Below are 14,001 nucleotides of genomic sequence, written 5' to 3'. Positions count from 1 at the left end.
TGGTGATCCCTTAACTTTGCATGTAGCGCCATCAACAGATCAACCATGTTTCCTCAAAGAACCTTTAGCATTGCTGTAGACAGTTTTGTTATTAATTATATAACTAAATTAACTCAAATTTAGCTACAAAAAAAAAAAAAAAACATAAAACATATTATAAAATTTATTTCTGTATGTCAGCAACTTTTTTTTTTTTTAAAAAGCTGTACACAACACTGATTTTACAAAAGTAAAGAGAAACAATTTCATTACAAACTCTTTCTATCACATAACATGGTCCCTGTTGGCAGATGTTTAGGTAGATAGAATTACAGATGTTCAAATTTCCAAGTTTTTATAGCAGCTTTAATTGAACAATAATAGCACTGTATGAAACTACAACATGAAAACAATGTGATAATGTGAAAGTTTTTTGCAGTGATGAATCTACAGAGCATTATCACCTGGATTTACAGGAATTTACAGTTAGTTCCAGATCATTGTTTAGCTGCACAAGCCACAACTTTTCTGTCTCTCTGTGCTCATAGTGTTGTTTTTAGTGGCAGCAGGCAGCTGTTTTTAGCAAAAAAACCACCGTACACCACCTAGTCAGCACCAAACTGCAGTCAGACACAGCGAGGGACTAGCTGGTGAACATAGTGGAGCCTTTAGCAGCTAGAGACCAGAAGTTAGAGCTAAAAAAGAGTGAGTGTTGGAGTTTACATCTGGTAGACAGAAACACAACTTCAGTGAATGATAACGTTGGTCCATAAGTGCTGGATGTGTAATTGTAAAAATGTCAATATTGCGTTCTGGTCTCTGCTGCCAAGTGACCAATAATGATCAGTTATTGCAGGTTTAATTAATGTTGGCTTAAAACAGCTAAATGACAGATCTCTGTAAATTACAGTGGGCTACAGACAGGAACAGCTAATGTAGAGTGGTTAAGAGAAGCACATTAAATAGTTGCTGGCTGTTTTTCACTTACACTTTACAGCACTCAACAAGAGGAATGCACAATGACTTAAGAGAGGGCACTCTACTTTCACTCCCCAATTTCTCATGAAATCTTAAACACAACATAAACAAGATGACACACTGCAGAGCGCGCTCCTCTGCCAGCACTGTGCACCTGTCAACATATGTTGCCAAGATATGTCAGAATCTGGGATTGGATTTTCAACGAATTTTCATAATCTCATCCTTTCTCCATTACCAGCTTGTTTCGCAACAGGAGGTTCACATTCTGTCATGACTGCAGCTCGAATCAGATGTGAGCCCAGACAACTTTTAATCATTTCAGTCAATCAGCACATATCTGTACCAATTAGCTCTACACATGTTTTACTTTTCAATCAGCTCTGTACAGTGTGTGCAGACACATGCTCCTCTAAAGCTGTACCCACACAAGAGGAACAGTAGTTCATTTAAACCAGTAATCACCTCTTTAATTACCCCATATTGTTTGATTGAAACAGTAACTGACAGATCGCCTTCTGATGTCTGCAGAGGGCTGAAAGACCCACAATTGAAAGAAATAATACAACATTTCACTTGCTGGTAAGATGAAATTGGTTGTTATTATGCAGTTGTGGTCATCTTAAAATTAAAGGAAGAGTTTAACATTTTGGGAAATAGGCTTGTTTATTGTAACAATGGTAGCCTGGAGCCAGAGCCAGGAGGTCATTAGCCTAGCTTAGCATAAAAACTGGAAACAAGGAAGCTGTATTTTTGAACTCTTTGCTTGCTATTTCCAAGATTGTTTCCAATCTTTATGCTAAGCTAGGCTAATTGCGCTAGCTCAGTACTTGAAAGCACGGACATGAGAGTGGTATCAATCTCCTCATCTAACGAGTATATTTCCCAAAAAATGAACCATTCCTGTAGTTGAATTTCATCAAGTTCATTTTGACTTTTACTTCGTGGTCGTTACGGTACATAATTAACTGAAACTATGATTTGTGACTTCAAACAACATACAGCAAAGCCAGTTATTAAAAAAAAAAAAAAAAAAAAAAAAAACAATTGGAGAAAACTGGACTCACTTATGTAAATCATCCGCTTTTATTTTCCAGTTTTCCTTCTTGGCTCCATATCAGAGTACAACATGGTTACCACCAAGGGAGTAAAGTGAGGGAGCGGCATCTCATCAATAGCGCCACATGATCTCTCCGAGGTTTGTGTGACTCACAGTCACACAAGCTTTCATCTGGCTGCTGTCAGGCTCCTGCAGTGATGCTATTGCCAGGATCAGAGAGTTGAGAGATGATTAGTTTGCTTTTGTTCTTGTGGACTTAATCAGGTGTTTTTCCATCACAGTTATTCCAACCAATGCATGTAGAGAAAAAATAAATCAAAGCTTTGCTTTTTTTAAGCACATACATACTAAATCTAAAATATCTAAAATAGTAATGCCCACTGTGGAGCTGTTTTTAATTTCTAAATAGGCTAATCACATGTCTGAACACTGACTCTCAAAAATACCAGTTTTTGGGCAAATAAATAAAGGCTGCTGCTGTGGGTTTTGAAACAGCATTTAAACCATCATTACAAAACATTAGCATTTTAAGATACTTTAAGATTTTAGATCTTGAAGCTGTGAACAAACTAGATGATGAGGATCTTTCTACTTGGCCACTTTTTTTTTTCAAAGACAGCTCTAGGCATTTTTCCACATTTGCAACATCAAGTGGTGGGAAATTGTTTGCTAGAACTGTTGCAATGTGATGACAGCAAATAAAATGTTTTCTTTGTAAAGCGACTCAGCCTCCATTTTTTAGGCTTTCACACTTTTTTTTTCTTGATGTCATGTTGCCAGAATTTCATTTTGGCAAGTCAGAAGAAGATTTTATAAGTCAGAGCAGAAATGCTTTGTTAATGGGGATGGGATTGTTGTCTTTGTCCTACAGTGTGATATTAGGTCAACCTTTAGCTTTAAGGTTAATCGGTCAGTGGATCTCTACCACCAATCTGTATGCATATTTCTTTTCTCTGTCTCTCTCTTTCCTCAGGGCAGCAGGTCAATGAGGCAGACTGTTGTGAAAATAATCATAAAATAAATCGGTACAATCCAGAACAAAAATGATGACTAAGCCTGTTTTTGCTTCACTGCCCTGGCATGAAGTGTACAGGTAGTTTATTTGATGTATAAGGCTCACACCATGAAACATGACTCACACACAAAACCTCATCCACGCAAAGAGTACACACACACACACACACACACACACACTCCCTCACCTCAGCAGCAGCCTGTCTGCACAGATGTACTGTAATGTGGAAAAGGGACTTAGCGAGGAGAGAGAAGTGGCCTGCGTCGTGGTGTTGAGAGAGGAGGGAAAGAGGCATGATAGACAAGAGAAGTCGCTAATACATTAGTGTGATCTGTGGCCTGAGAAAAAAAAAAAAAACTATAAGAGAGAAAAGCAGAGATGCTAACACTCGGAAAGGATGAAAGAGATAGAAAGCAATCAGTGTGACAATGAAAGAGAAAGAGTGAGGGAGCGCACTGGGTGAGGCTGACACTTTGTCAGAGGCAGAGCTAGTTGTCAGATGGGCTAATGCCACCTCGGTTCAAGTCCCTCTTAAAGACGTCAGATCACACAGGCAGATTGCCCGTGGAGGATTTGAACAGGCGCCCGCCAGGGTGGCTGGGGAAATTGCATTTGCTGCCTGCTACAAGATCCTGATAAGAGCAGATTTGTTCTAAGAACGCAATGACAGGGCAAGGTTATCACAAAGCTGCCTGCCCTCCCTACTGCAGAGGAGAGGAGAGGAGGAGAGGAAGAGAGGAGGAGAGGAGGAGAGGAGAGGCTTCCTAACATTCCTGAAACCCTCAGAGAACACAAGGAGAAACTCACCTTATTATGGAGGTAACAAGATGATGCTTGTCTCCTCCACCAGAGCAGTGAGGTGTGGTTGCGGATATATTTTTCACACTCTAAATTAGTATAGGAATTATTTCTTTTAACAAAAATGTCACTCTATCAGCCTCAGCAGGTGTTGCTATTGTATGGAGGAGAAGTCAGCCAGAGGTTTGAATCAGAGCTATAGGGCGACAGGATTGAAACACAGTGGAGTCTGGATCCCTCTAACACTGTAACAACAGCAGAATTTTAAGTGCTATGATCAGAGGTGACTTAAAAGGCTCCAGATGAGTCGAATGAACTTTTCTTCTTTGGTTTGTATGTGTAAAGGTTTGATCGTGCAGTTGCTCCTCTTTTATTCTGAGGCTTCTACTATGAGAGTCTAATGTCCATCCAAGCTTCTGAATGCTCCAGTCACCTAAGATTGTCTGTGCAGAGCAGAATGTACTTTTCTATCAAATCAATGAACATGTAAAAATAACTCTTCTATAACCTAATCTGTAGAAACTCAGGGGAAAGTATGACTAAATGTCTTCACTTCTAGTTTAGCTGCTGTGTTATCACAAATGCCACCTTAAATAAATATCCGTATCAGCCTAACTACGCACATGTAGATAAAGTGTGTATGCGTAGGAAAAGTTTTGACCTATTATGGTGTGTGTGTGTGTGTGTGTCAAGTGTGTGTGCAGTCGTAGGCAGTCACTTGACTGTGGTGTCCCTGCTGAAAGTTTTCAGTGTGCTGTTGTTGAGTGACTGTGTCTGGAGTCAAGACAGGCTGATGATAGGCAAAGGTGACAGAGCGCTAGGGGAGGTGTGTGTGTGTGTGTGTCAGGTGTGAGTGAAGCCAAACTCCAGATAGGTGTCAGAGCTGTCTGTTATTCCATGAAACTCTGAGGTGAAGAGCAGACAGGAGAGTGTAATCATCTCTGCAATAAAAGTGTATTTTAGTGGTGGGGTGTTTGAGTGTTATTTTCTCTTGGTATATACCAGGTGCAAGTTCAAGTACTTCAAGTATTGAGTGTTGCACACCTTTCAGGCCACAAGAGTGCAGGGCAAACTAACATGATATGCTGGTATTGAGTGGAAGTAACAGAATATGCTTCTGTCATCACAAAACATGAAACTGTCGACCACATAGAGCTCATAACTTACGAAATCAACATGTGTTTTTATTTAACTTACTGTGATAATTGTGTTGATGCTACTGATGCATTACTTTTACAGTAAATAAACAAAAATCCAGTAACTTGTGTGGATGTTATGACAGTAGCAGATATAAGAAATAACCTGGAGCTGAAAATTGTGTAAGTTAACCAAACTGCAGAAGCAAGTCTTTCCAAAGCCCACAGGGATCAGGAGTAATATCCACAGGCTAACAAGCACTGAGTCTACTGTCTTTAATGTCTCTTCAGTATTCCGCTGTGTGCGAGCTGTGAGTACGTACAATAGCTGGTATCAGCAGCAGCCGAGTCCAGTCAAGTATATTTGTACATGTTTGTAGTACTGAACAATCTCAGCAGCGAGTGCACACAACTATGGTAAGCCCAAAGGGTCAATGTGTCAGTCAATCAGTTTACATACTGTTTAAACAAGCTTTGTAAGGCTATGTAGGTTTGTAATGATTCAATTTATATGACTGGTTTTTGTCTGGCTCTTGTCAGAGTTAGACTTAGATTGTGTGCATATGGCTATTTCCTGGAGGCAGTACATGCTAGTGTAAACTCTGTATGTATCAAGCTCGCCAAAAGAGCAGAATAAAGTATTGGCTGTTCATTTTGGGTCAGAACTAGTGTATTTCATGTATGAGTTGTATGTGTTATTCATGATCACTGACAATGCATGAAGACTGACTCCTGAACTTGTTAGCTTGATGCTAGCTCTCCTCACGCATCAGGATATATTGACCCAGTGTACTTAAAGAATGACACAAATTTCTAATAAAATATAAATAGCTACACATTTTTATAGAGAGCCCTGATATCAAGGCACAAGCATGTTGGGTTAAAACCCTGTGAAAGGCTGAAGAAGACATGATGTGCCAGTCTTGGATTTGAATCATTTCATGACTTCTGTGTGTGTGTGTCAGTGATTGTGAAAAGACAGACAGACAGGCAAGGTTAGCTCAGAGAAAGACGCGTTGTGTCTGTCTGACAGTCACTCTGTTGCCACATATGGGTCTGTCATTGTGAGCGAGAGAGCGAGCATCAGCTGAGGGAGACAGAGCGAGAGAAAGAGCAGCAAAGTAAAAGTTCAAAGAAGAATGTGTCGAGGTGTGAGCTTTGAAGGCTTAAGGCTGTCAAAATCTTAATCTATCTGTCATGAGGTGTGTGGACGCTGGGCTTAAAGTTGGCGGGATGTTGCACTGATGTCATTTGGACAGCCAATGCCCATCACAAGACATTTTCAGCTGGCACTTTATTCTCCTGGACTTTCTCCTCAGCCTCATCGGTCAGGAGGTGGACAATGTGTCTGCTTATGTGCTGCAGGGAGAAATAAATATAGATTCAATGCTTTAAAAATTATAATATGGTAATTGCATAGCATCAAATATAATATTTGAATATAAATAGGAATATACACTGATCTACCACAACATCATAACATTAAAACCAATTACCTGTGTTAGGTAAGTTGTGGCTGATCAGTGTAGACACGACCAAACAAGTAAAATTTTATGAGGCTCGGTAACCAAATGCATCAACTTCCACATGATGGATCCAAAATCTACTGTTGTTGGTGAAAGTTAAGGCTCTAAATACCAGAGCAAAGTGAGAGAGAGAGAAAAAAACATAACAATGCTAAAAATAAGTCAATAAAATCCGGCTGGTGATGTCAAAGATGTTGCATTTAAGTCAATGTTGATATTTTTCACAGTGGTGCAATGTGCTCAACAGACATTTTTTTCCTTTTATGCTAAAACACAATATGAACCTTTTCTAAATGTCAGACATTTGACATGTGAACGAATAAAAATATGCATTTAGTGAGTATGGCCTGTTATTTCCTGATCAATTTATAATTTGGTACTTGGTAAGTATGGGAACAATTTCATTAAACTCAATTCAATACAATATTCTGTAACAGTTTGAATTCAGTTAGTTATGTTCAGTTTAAAGGCAGCTGTTTATTGCCAGAGGATTTCTTTTTTAATGAAAGGACCATTTCATTTAAACCCAAATAAATATTATAGATTATTGGAACCTTAATTCTTCCATATGTTGAATCATAGACTATATCTAGTCCTTGACATTTAACTGAAAAAGGACCCTATGTGTCTATTATTTTAGCTGCAAGAAACTCAACTTAAGAGTAAGACGTCTTTGTATCCTTGTTTTCTGTGCAAGTAAAATAGTAAAATTGCTGAAATGGACAGACAGCAAACCTCTGACTATAGCTGGTTAGTTAAGGTTATTTCATTATATACAAATATATTATAATATAGTATATAATACCTATGGAATATTTGACATACAGGTCTAAGTGTATGATTAAGGTGTTGTAGCAGCCATCGTGTTGAAGGGTCTGTTGGATCACAGCTCGGAAACCACACCATGTACTAACGCATTACTAATTTGATCTGTGGTCGTATGGTTTATAATGGATAAGTGCTTAGATATTAGAGATGCTGCACTCTACGGGAATGCACAAACTGGGGGGATTCCCTCACTGTCATATTTATCTATATTATGGTATTTTATGATTTTTTTTTTGTTTCTGATGTGTGACATGGCCTCCGCCTCCATTGTTCTTGTTGGTTTATGTATTTGTCTGTCAAGGTGATTGTGATGTTGTGCTGCACATGGGAAAGACCAGAAGTGTGACACTGTCCTTGATGGAGATTTGATATATGCCCCTCTGTTCCTCCAGTGTATGGCATACCCTTCCCTTCTGATGCTGTCTGCCCTGTTTTTTTTGTTTTTTTTCCTCATTAATGTGAAAAAATTAATTAAAGATATTACATGCTTTCCTTCCGAGAAACTGCAAGGTGTTTCACTTGAACACGTCTTAATTTTTCCTGTAATTAGTGTCAGATTATATATTACATGGCTCTTCCAAGGACACATCATAGGCAATTAGCAATAAGAAAATTATCAGGAATCTGTAAATTTATAGGATGAAGCATTACCCTTTGTGGGAATGTGAAATATGTGCAAAATGTATGAATATTCAGAAAAACCCCCACACCAGCTGTTTAAAAGGCATATCTATAAAAATCATGGCTGGCTGAGAAGATATTGATTCAGCACCACATCCTTCTATTCATATTCCACTGTACCAAACACTTTTGCAAATACGACACATGGATGAGCTTTTGCATAATTAATCACCTCACCACTGTGTCACATGATGCAATCATCATGCATCACGTCATGTGGGACAGATGCCAGAGCTGGAAAGATTCCCACGTTTACGACCTGTGAGCATTTGCTTCACTGGGTTGAATGGTTGCAGAGCCGGTCGTCAAGATTTGGTTGATTGCACTACATCCAATACACTTGGGGTCAGTTGCCTTGAAAGATGGATGTGAGGCACCCATATGTATATACTGTTTAAGGCCCCTCCAGTATATTATTAGAGCTCTCAGAAAAATTTCACAGTTGCAGCAGAACATTAAGTTGGACACTGACAGTTGTGTTAACTCCAGTATGACCTAAACATGACATTCCAGTCACTGACAGCGAAAATAAATTTCCTCCCAGCTTACTGCTGATGATTTTACAGTCGACCCAGTAGGGTGGAAGGAAACTTAAGGACTTGAACCATCCGCTGGGTGCATAACAAAATTAGGGAGCGTGCTGTCTTTCAAATCACAGGCCGCAGCAGCCGTTCAGACGACCACGTGACGCTCGTTCAGCTCAGCACTCTCACTGCATTTTAAGACGATTACAGCTGTTAGAGATCTGATGAGAGAGAGAGAGAGAGAGAGAGAGACGGAGTGAAAGAAAAAGTGATGTGAATTTACCAAATCAGCGATACAGCGGTGAGGACAGGCTCATGGTTTGATGTACTGTCTCGTCAATGTGTGTGTCAGGTGTTTATGCCTGTGTGGGATGTCAGCCTGTGGGTATGCTGGATCCTGTGTGTGTGTCGAAGTGCACATATGTGTGTGTGTGTGTGAAGTAGATGTTCTTGCTGGGTGTGATTTAGTGCCTGCAGGGGAAAATTAAATCATTCCTCAAGGCCTCTTCAGTCAAGTCCGTCACACAGAAAGATAACGCTGTCGATGCAAACCCATCTCCACACAAAACGCTGTTGGAGCAGACCAGAGAGGAGCTAACCGGGCCGGGATAAAACACAACAATTAAACACAATATGTAAATGACTTCAGCACGACTTCAATCAGGTTTCATATTTCTTAAGTTTCTGTCATCCAAAACAAACAAACCTCTCTGGTGAACGTTTACATAAAAAACAAAAAAAAAATGCTGAGTGTCCTTGATAAAATATTCAGAGGCTCTGTTCTACAGTTTCTTGACAAGTTGCACCGGGAACAATATCCATGAAGACGAACTGAATAATGTGAAATTTTGTGAGCATTGACTGTGATTTTCAAAGTAAAAGTATTATTGTGTTTTCCCTTCTTTTCTTGGCAAAACCAGCTTAGGAGTTTGCTGTTTGTCTCCATTTAAGAAAAGCCATTTTCTAAACTTATTTTTCTCTGTCAGGGCCTTGCTAATTTAAATGCATTTAAATTGTAGCATTAACTTCACATTAATAGTATGGAAGCACAGTGAACACAGTGTTTGTGAGAATACAACTCTTGGGGGAAGAAAATCTGTTCATTTTGATAATAAAGTGAGAAATGTAATTTTATCAGAAAGTAGTTGTGGTAGTAGGTGTTCAACTGTGAAGTCCATGGTATATGATTTATTTTCATCCTCATCTAAACGATCAGTGTTTCACTTCATCCTGTGTCTGCACTCATGTCTTCTGTCACCTGCCTGCATGTAAACATACAGTGATTCCAGTCCCCATTAGGCCTCATTCTGATTTTAGGAAACATGAATATACGAATTTAAAAAAAGGAAAGTTGTGACATATTATAAAACCTAAGTAAAGAAAATTAAAAAAAAACAAACAGTAGAAATAAATTCACCACCCACAGCCTCAGTGTTCTGTTATACTTTAAAATAAATTCACACATCATTTGGTTGAGTGACTTCACGATGAGCGGTGAATTAATTTGTGCTGTCATTCACTGCGTGATCAATTCCTCCACAAAAACAGCACTAACACCACATGGGGCTTTTTGTTTGAGATGCTGCTTAAGTGTTTAGTACCATTTAGTCGAGAACAGCGAAGGCGAGCGCTGACACCAGCTGTGCTTAGATAGATGGAGCCCTGTCACGCTATAAATCATACTCTTATTAACCAGTGGGCAAGTGAATGTAAAGTCACACTGGCCTCAGGGGAGCCTGAAACACAAGGCTGTTTATACTTTGGGTGTTTTTCTTTTAGCCTTCAGTCTGCGCCTGTGGACAGATTCAGGCCTGGATTCACAAGTTATAGAGGAGACTCATTTGTGTGTGCATGTGTATATATATAAAAGTATGGATTTCTTTGTGCATGCATACACATTTGATTATTTTAGATACATGAGCAACTTGTTTTTGCCAATAATTAGCAACCCATAGTGCTAAAATATACAACTAATGGTTAGATAATATCCACAATCTCCACATGGACCAAACTCCAACCCAGGATTTTATTGGACTTTTAGAACAGACAGTGTTTTATTTTGATTTGAAAACAATCCAGGCTACGATTCCTGTTCTAACCATTAAATTGTAAGTTGTGTGGACGTATGTCAAGATTGTTAAGACTTTGATCTTTTTGCTGTCATGTTTTGTGCTTTCTGTGTGTTCGGTCTCTATAAAATAATCAGAATTTGATATTGATTGATTTCTACACACAGATGATAAATTTGCTTACATCACGTCAAGTGAAACTTTAGAGGTACATTGAGTTTAAACTACAATGAGATCTTTGACTGGATGTGATCATTAAAAAGTAGTAGTAGTGTCTCAGCTTCTTCTTCTTCAAAATTCAACAACAACATCTCAAACTTTATTCCTTCAAATGACTGTTAAAGAATTAATGATGATGATTATTTATCTCCCAAACACAGAGACATTTGAGCTCAAGCTGTTAATTAAAAAAGGCTTAAAACTGAGCAAGTAACCAGAGTTACTTATTTGTGTCTTAATATTTACTTAATACTTAATATTTGACTTGACTTGCAGGTGTGTATATGTGTATGCTGTTTGGCTTAGCTCTGTAAAATCCACCTGCATTTGAACTAATTGTTAAAAGCAGGTTTGTCTACCTGAGGAAGGAGTTTAGCTTACCTCTTTAATTCCTTTACACACACATGCACACACACATGCACACACACTCTTTTCTACCTGCCAATATATCACAGCCCCTAGGTAGGAAGATTGATGGCATTAAATTGCTTCTATCCAGGTTTTTTATCAGGATTTACAGGCGTTGCTGTACCTAGAGCTTTCCAGCACCACTCCCTTCCATAAATCATGCTTTTTCACCTTACTGCCACTCTCTCCACACACACACACACACACACACACACACACACACACACACACACTTTTGCACCCAGGCACAGACAGGTAGGCTACCACACACATGCGCAAACACATACACGCACAATCACACACACATGTGGACTCTGGGATATGGCTGTAACAAGATGGATGACCTCCTTGCCGTCTGCTGCCAAAATGAACCTTAAACCACACACACACACATACACACACACACACGTACACACACAAACACGGCAACTCAGATGGAGCAACACATGTACATTTTGACTCTGTAATGGAAAATGTCAATCTCTGTCGATGGCAGGCCCTGGAAACACAGTGATTCCTTCCCTTCCACCCATCGCTCTCATTATAGGAAAATGTCACCTCATTTCCCAAGTACACGTCGCCTGATTAATTTCTGAAAAGGGGAACGAGAGGGATGGAGATGGTGAGATGGAGAGAGGTGGCATCTGTCCTGGAGACTGTTGGAGGTGTTCGTTCTGTGGGCACGTAGGTTTGTGTGGCATGAAGTGTCTGTGTGTCCTCGGGACACAACAGGGTGGTTGAGCCTGTTGACCCTGTCCAGTTCGTGGAGATATAACCTGAGAAGTTCCAGCAAGCTAAGAGAGGGAGCCCAGACATCCCTCAACCCTGTCATCCTCCTGCTCTCCCTGGAGAATCCCAGACTGATCCAAGACCAAATGAGCTATATAATCCTTCCAGTAAATTCTGAGTCGGTCTGCTCTTCTCCCAGCTGGATGTGCCTGGAATATCTCCTCAGGTCATTTACGTCAGACTCCCTCCAGGTCCTTATAGACGGCTGAGCTCCTCACCCTGTCTGTAAGGGTTAAAGGGGCCGGTTTATGTGCCTGTTGGAGGGTCCAGCAGCATCTCACTTGTATAAAAGACTCTTCTGACCAATTATTACAACCTCAAATTTGGCAGTTCTGACTCTCACACCAACCACTTTGCACTTGTCTGAAAAACACCCCAGACTGTGCAAAAAGTCACAGTAGAAAGTGAAAAGAACTACATCGTCAGTGAAAGTACAGATGCAATCTTGCAGCCACCAAACTGTCGGCTCTCTACACCTCTGATCCACCAACAGGTTCTTTCTTTAAAAATAACAAACTGCTTGCACAACCTTGGCAGAGCCCACATCCACTGAGAGTTTCCTTGACTTTAAACCATCACACCTGCTGTGGTATACGAACTGAACAGCTTTTTAGAAAAGGCCCAGTCTGTTCTCCAGCAAAGCCATTTTCAGAGTCCATGAAAGACATGTAGGACAAACAGGCTGTACCCCTTCAGTATTGTTGAGAGAGAGCTGACCCACTGTTCAATTACAGAAACCACAGCTCCAGCTACATTAGACGCAACCAAGATACAGAATCTTGTTTGCTTGGAAAGTGTATTTTTATTATTTCTAACAATTTAACACAGCACCAGAGAGGCTGTTCACAGACCAGCAAAGAGCAAGCAAGCTTATTTAAAGAATAATAATAAAGATTATTTATTAATAGAGCCCTTTTCACAGACACTAGTCACAAAGTGCATCACAATCAAACAAATACAATAAAATGAAAGAGTTAAAATCAAAATACATCAAATAAAAGCCAAGCAAGAGGGAAAACAGATAAAGGACACTGGTTAAAAGCATAAAATACCACATGCTACCTAAAGGCCTGTCTGAACAGATGGGTTTTTGGTTGCTTTTAAAAACAGTCCACAGAGTCCAAGGATCTCAAACTCAGTCGAAGACAATACCAGATCTTAGGAGCTGTCGACTGGAAGGTGCGATCACCCCGGGTCTTAAAGCGTGTTCGTGGTGGAAGACCCAGGGTGGAGGACCTAAGAGCTGAACTTAAGGTGTCGGGGTGAAGGATATCTGCAATATATTCTGGGTCCTGGCCATGTAGAGCTCTAAAAGTGAGCACTAAAGGATTTGGGAAGCCAGTGCAGAAATGTTAAAACAGGTGTTATATGTGGGCATCTGTAAGCTGTGTAGGGCAGATCTGTTCAGACAGGTACAGTAGCCTGCTCGGTTAACACAGGCTAGCTGCTTCTCCCTCCTAATCAATATCAGGACTAAAAGCTGTGTGTTTCACTGGTGTTGGTATCAAGTCTTCTACAACAGTGATGTCCAGGGCACCGATTCAATATTGATTAATATTGATCTTGTCATCTATATGTGAGAAAACATACGAAAACATGTCCTGTGTTCCTCTAAATGTTGCTGCTATTAGAAACCGCTGGTGAGAAAATAAGGAGGAGCAGACGGAGTGAAAACAGCCAGAAAAAAAAAAAAAAAGAGGATTGGAGACAAATGAGGTGGTGGCAAACAGGAGAGGCGGCGACAAGTGTTTTACAGCTGCTAAATAATTAGAATCAGATACAACAGTGGCATTCTCCCTCCCCGCCTGTCATAAAACTGGATAATGCAAACAAATGACCCTCAAATTGAAAACTGCGGGACAACAATGAGAGTACCCCGTCTCATCAGAGTCACACACACATACACACAAAAACGAACACACACAAACACACACACAAACATACAGACAAATACACACCTTAGGGCACTGAAAAGACACAGTTTGCAATCG

The sequence above is a fragment of the Trachinotus anak genome, unplaced genomic scaffold (assembly GCF_046630095.1).
Source record: "Trachinotus anak isolate AG129_WGS33_773 ecotype Australia unplaced genomic scaffold, CSIRO_AGI_Tana_v1 ptg000031l, whole genome shotgun sequence".
Lineage (NCBI taxonomy): Eukaryota > Metazoa > Chordata > Actinopteri > Carangiformes > Carangidae > Trachinotus > Trachinotus anak.
Note: the sequence above shows the minus strand (reverse complement) of the source record.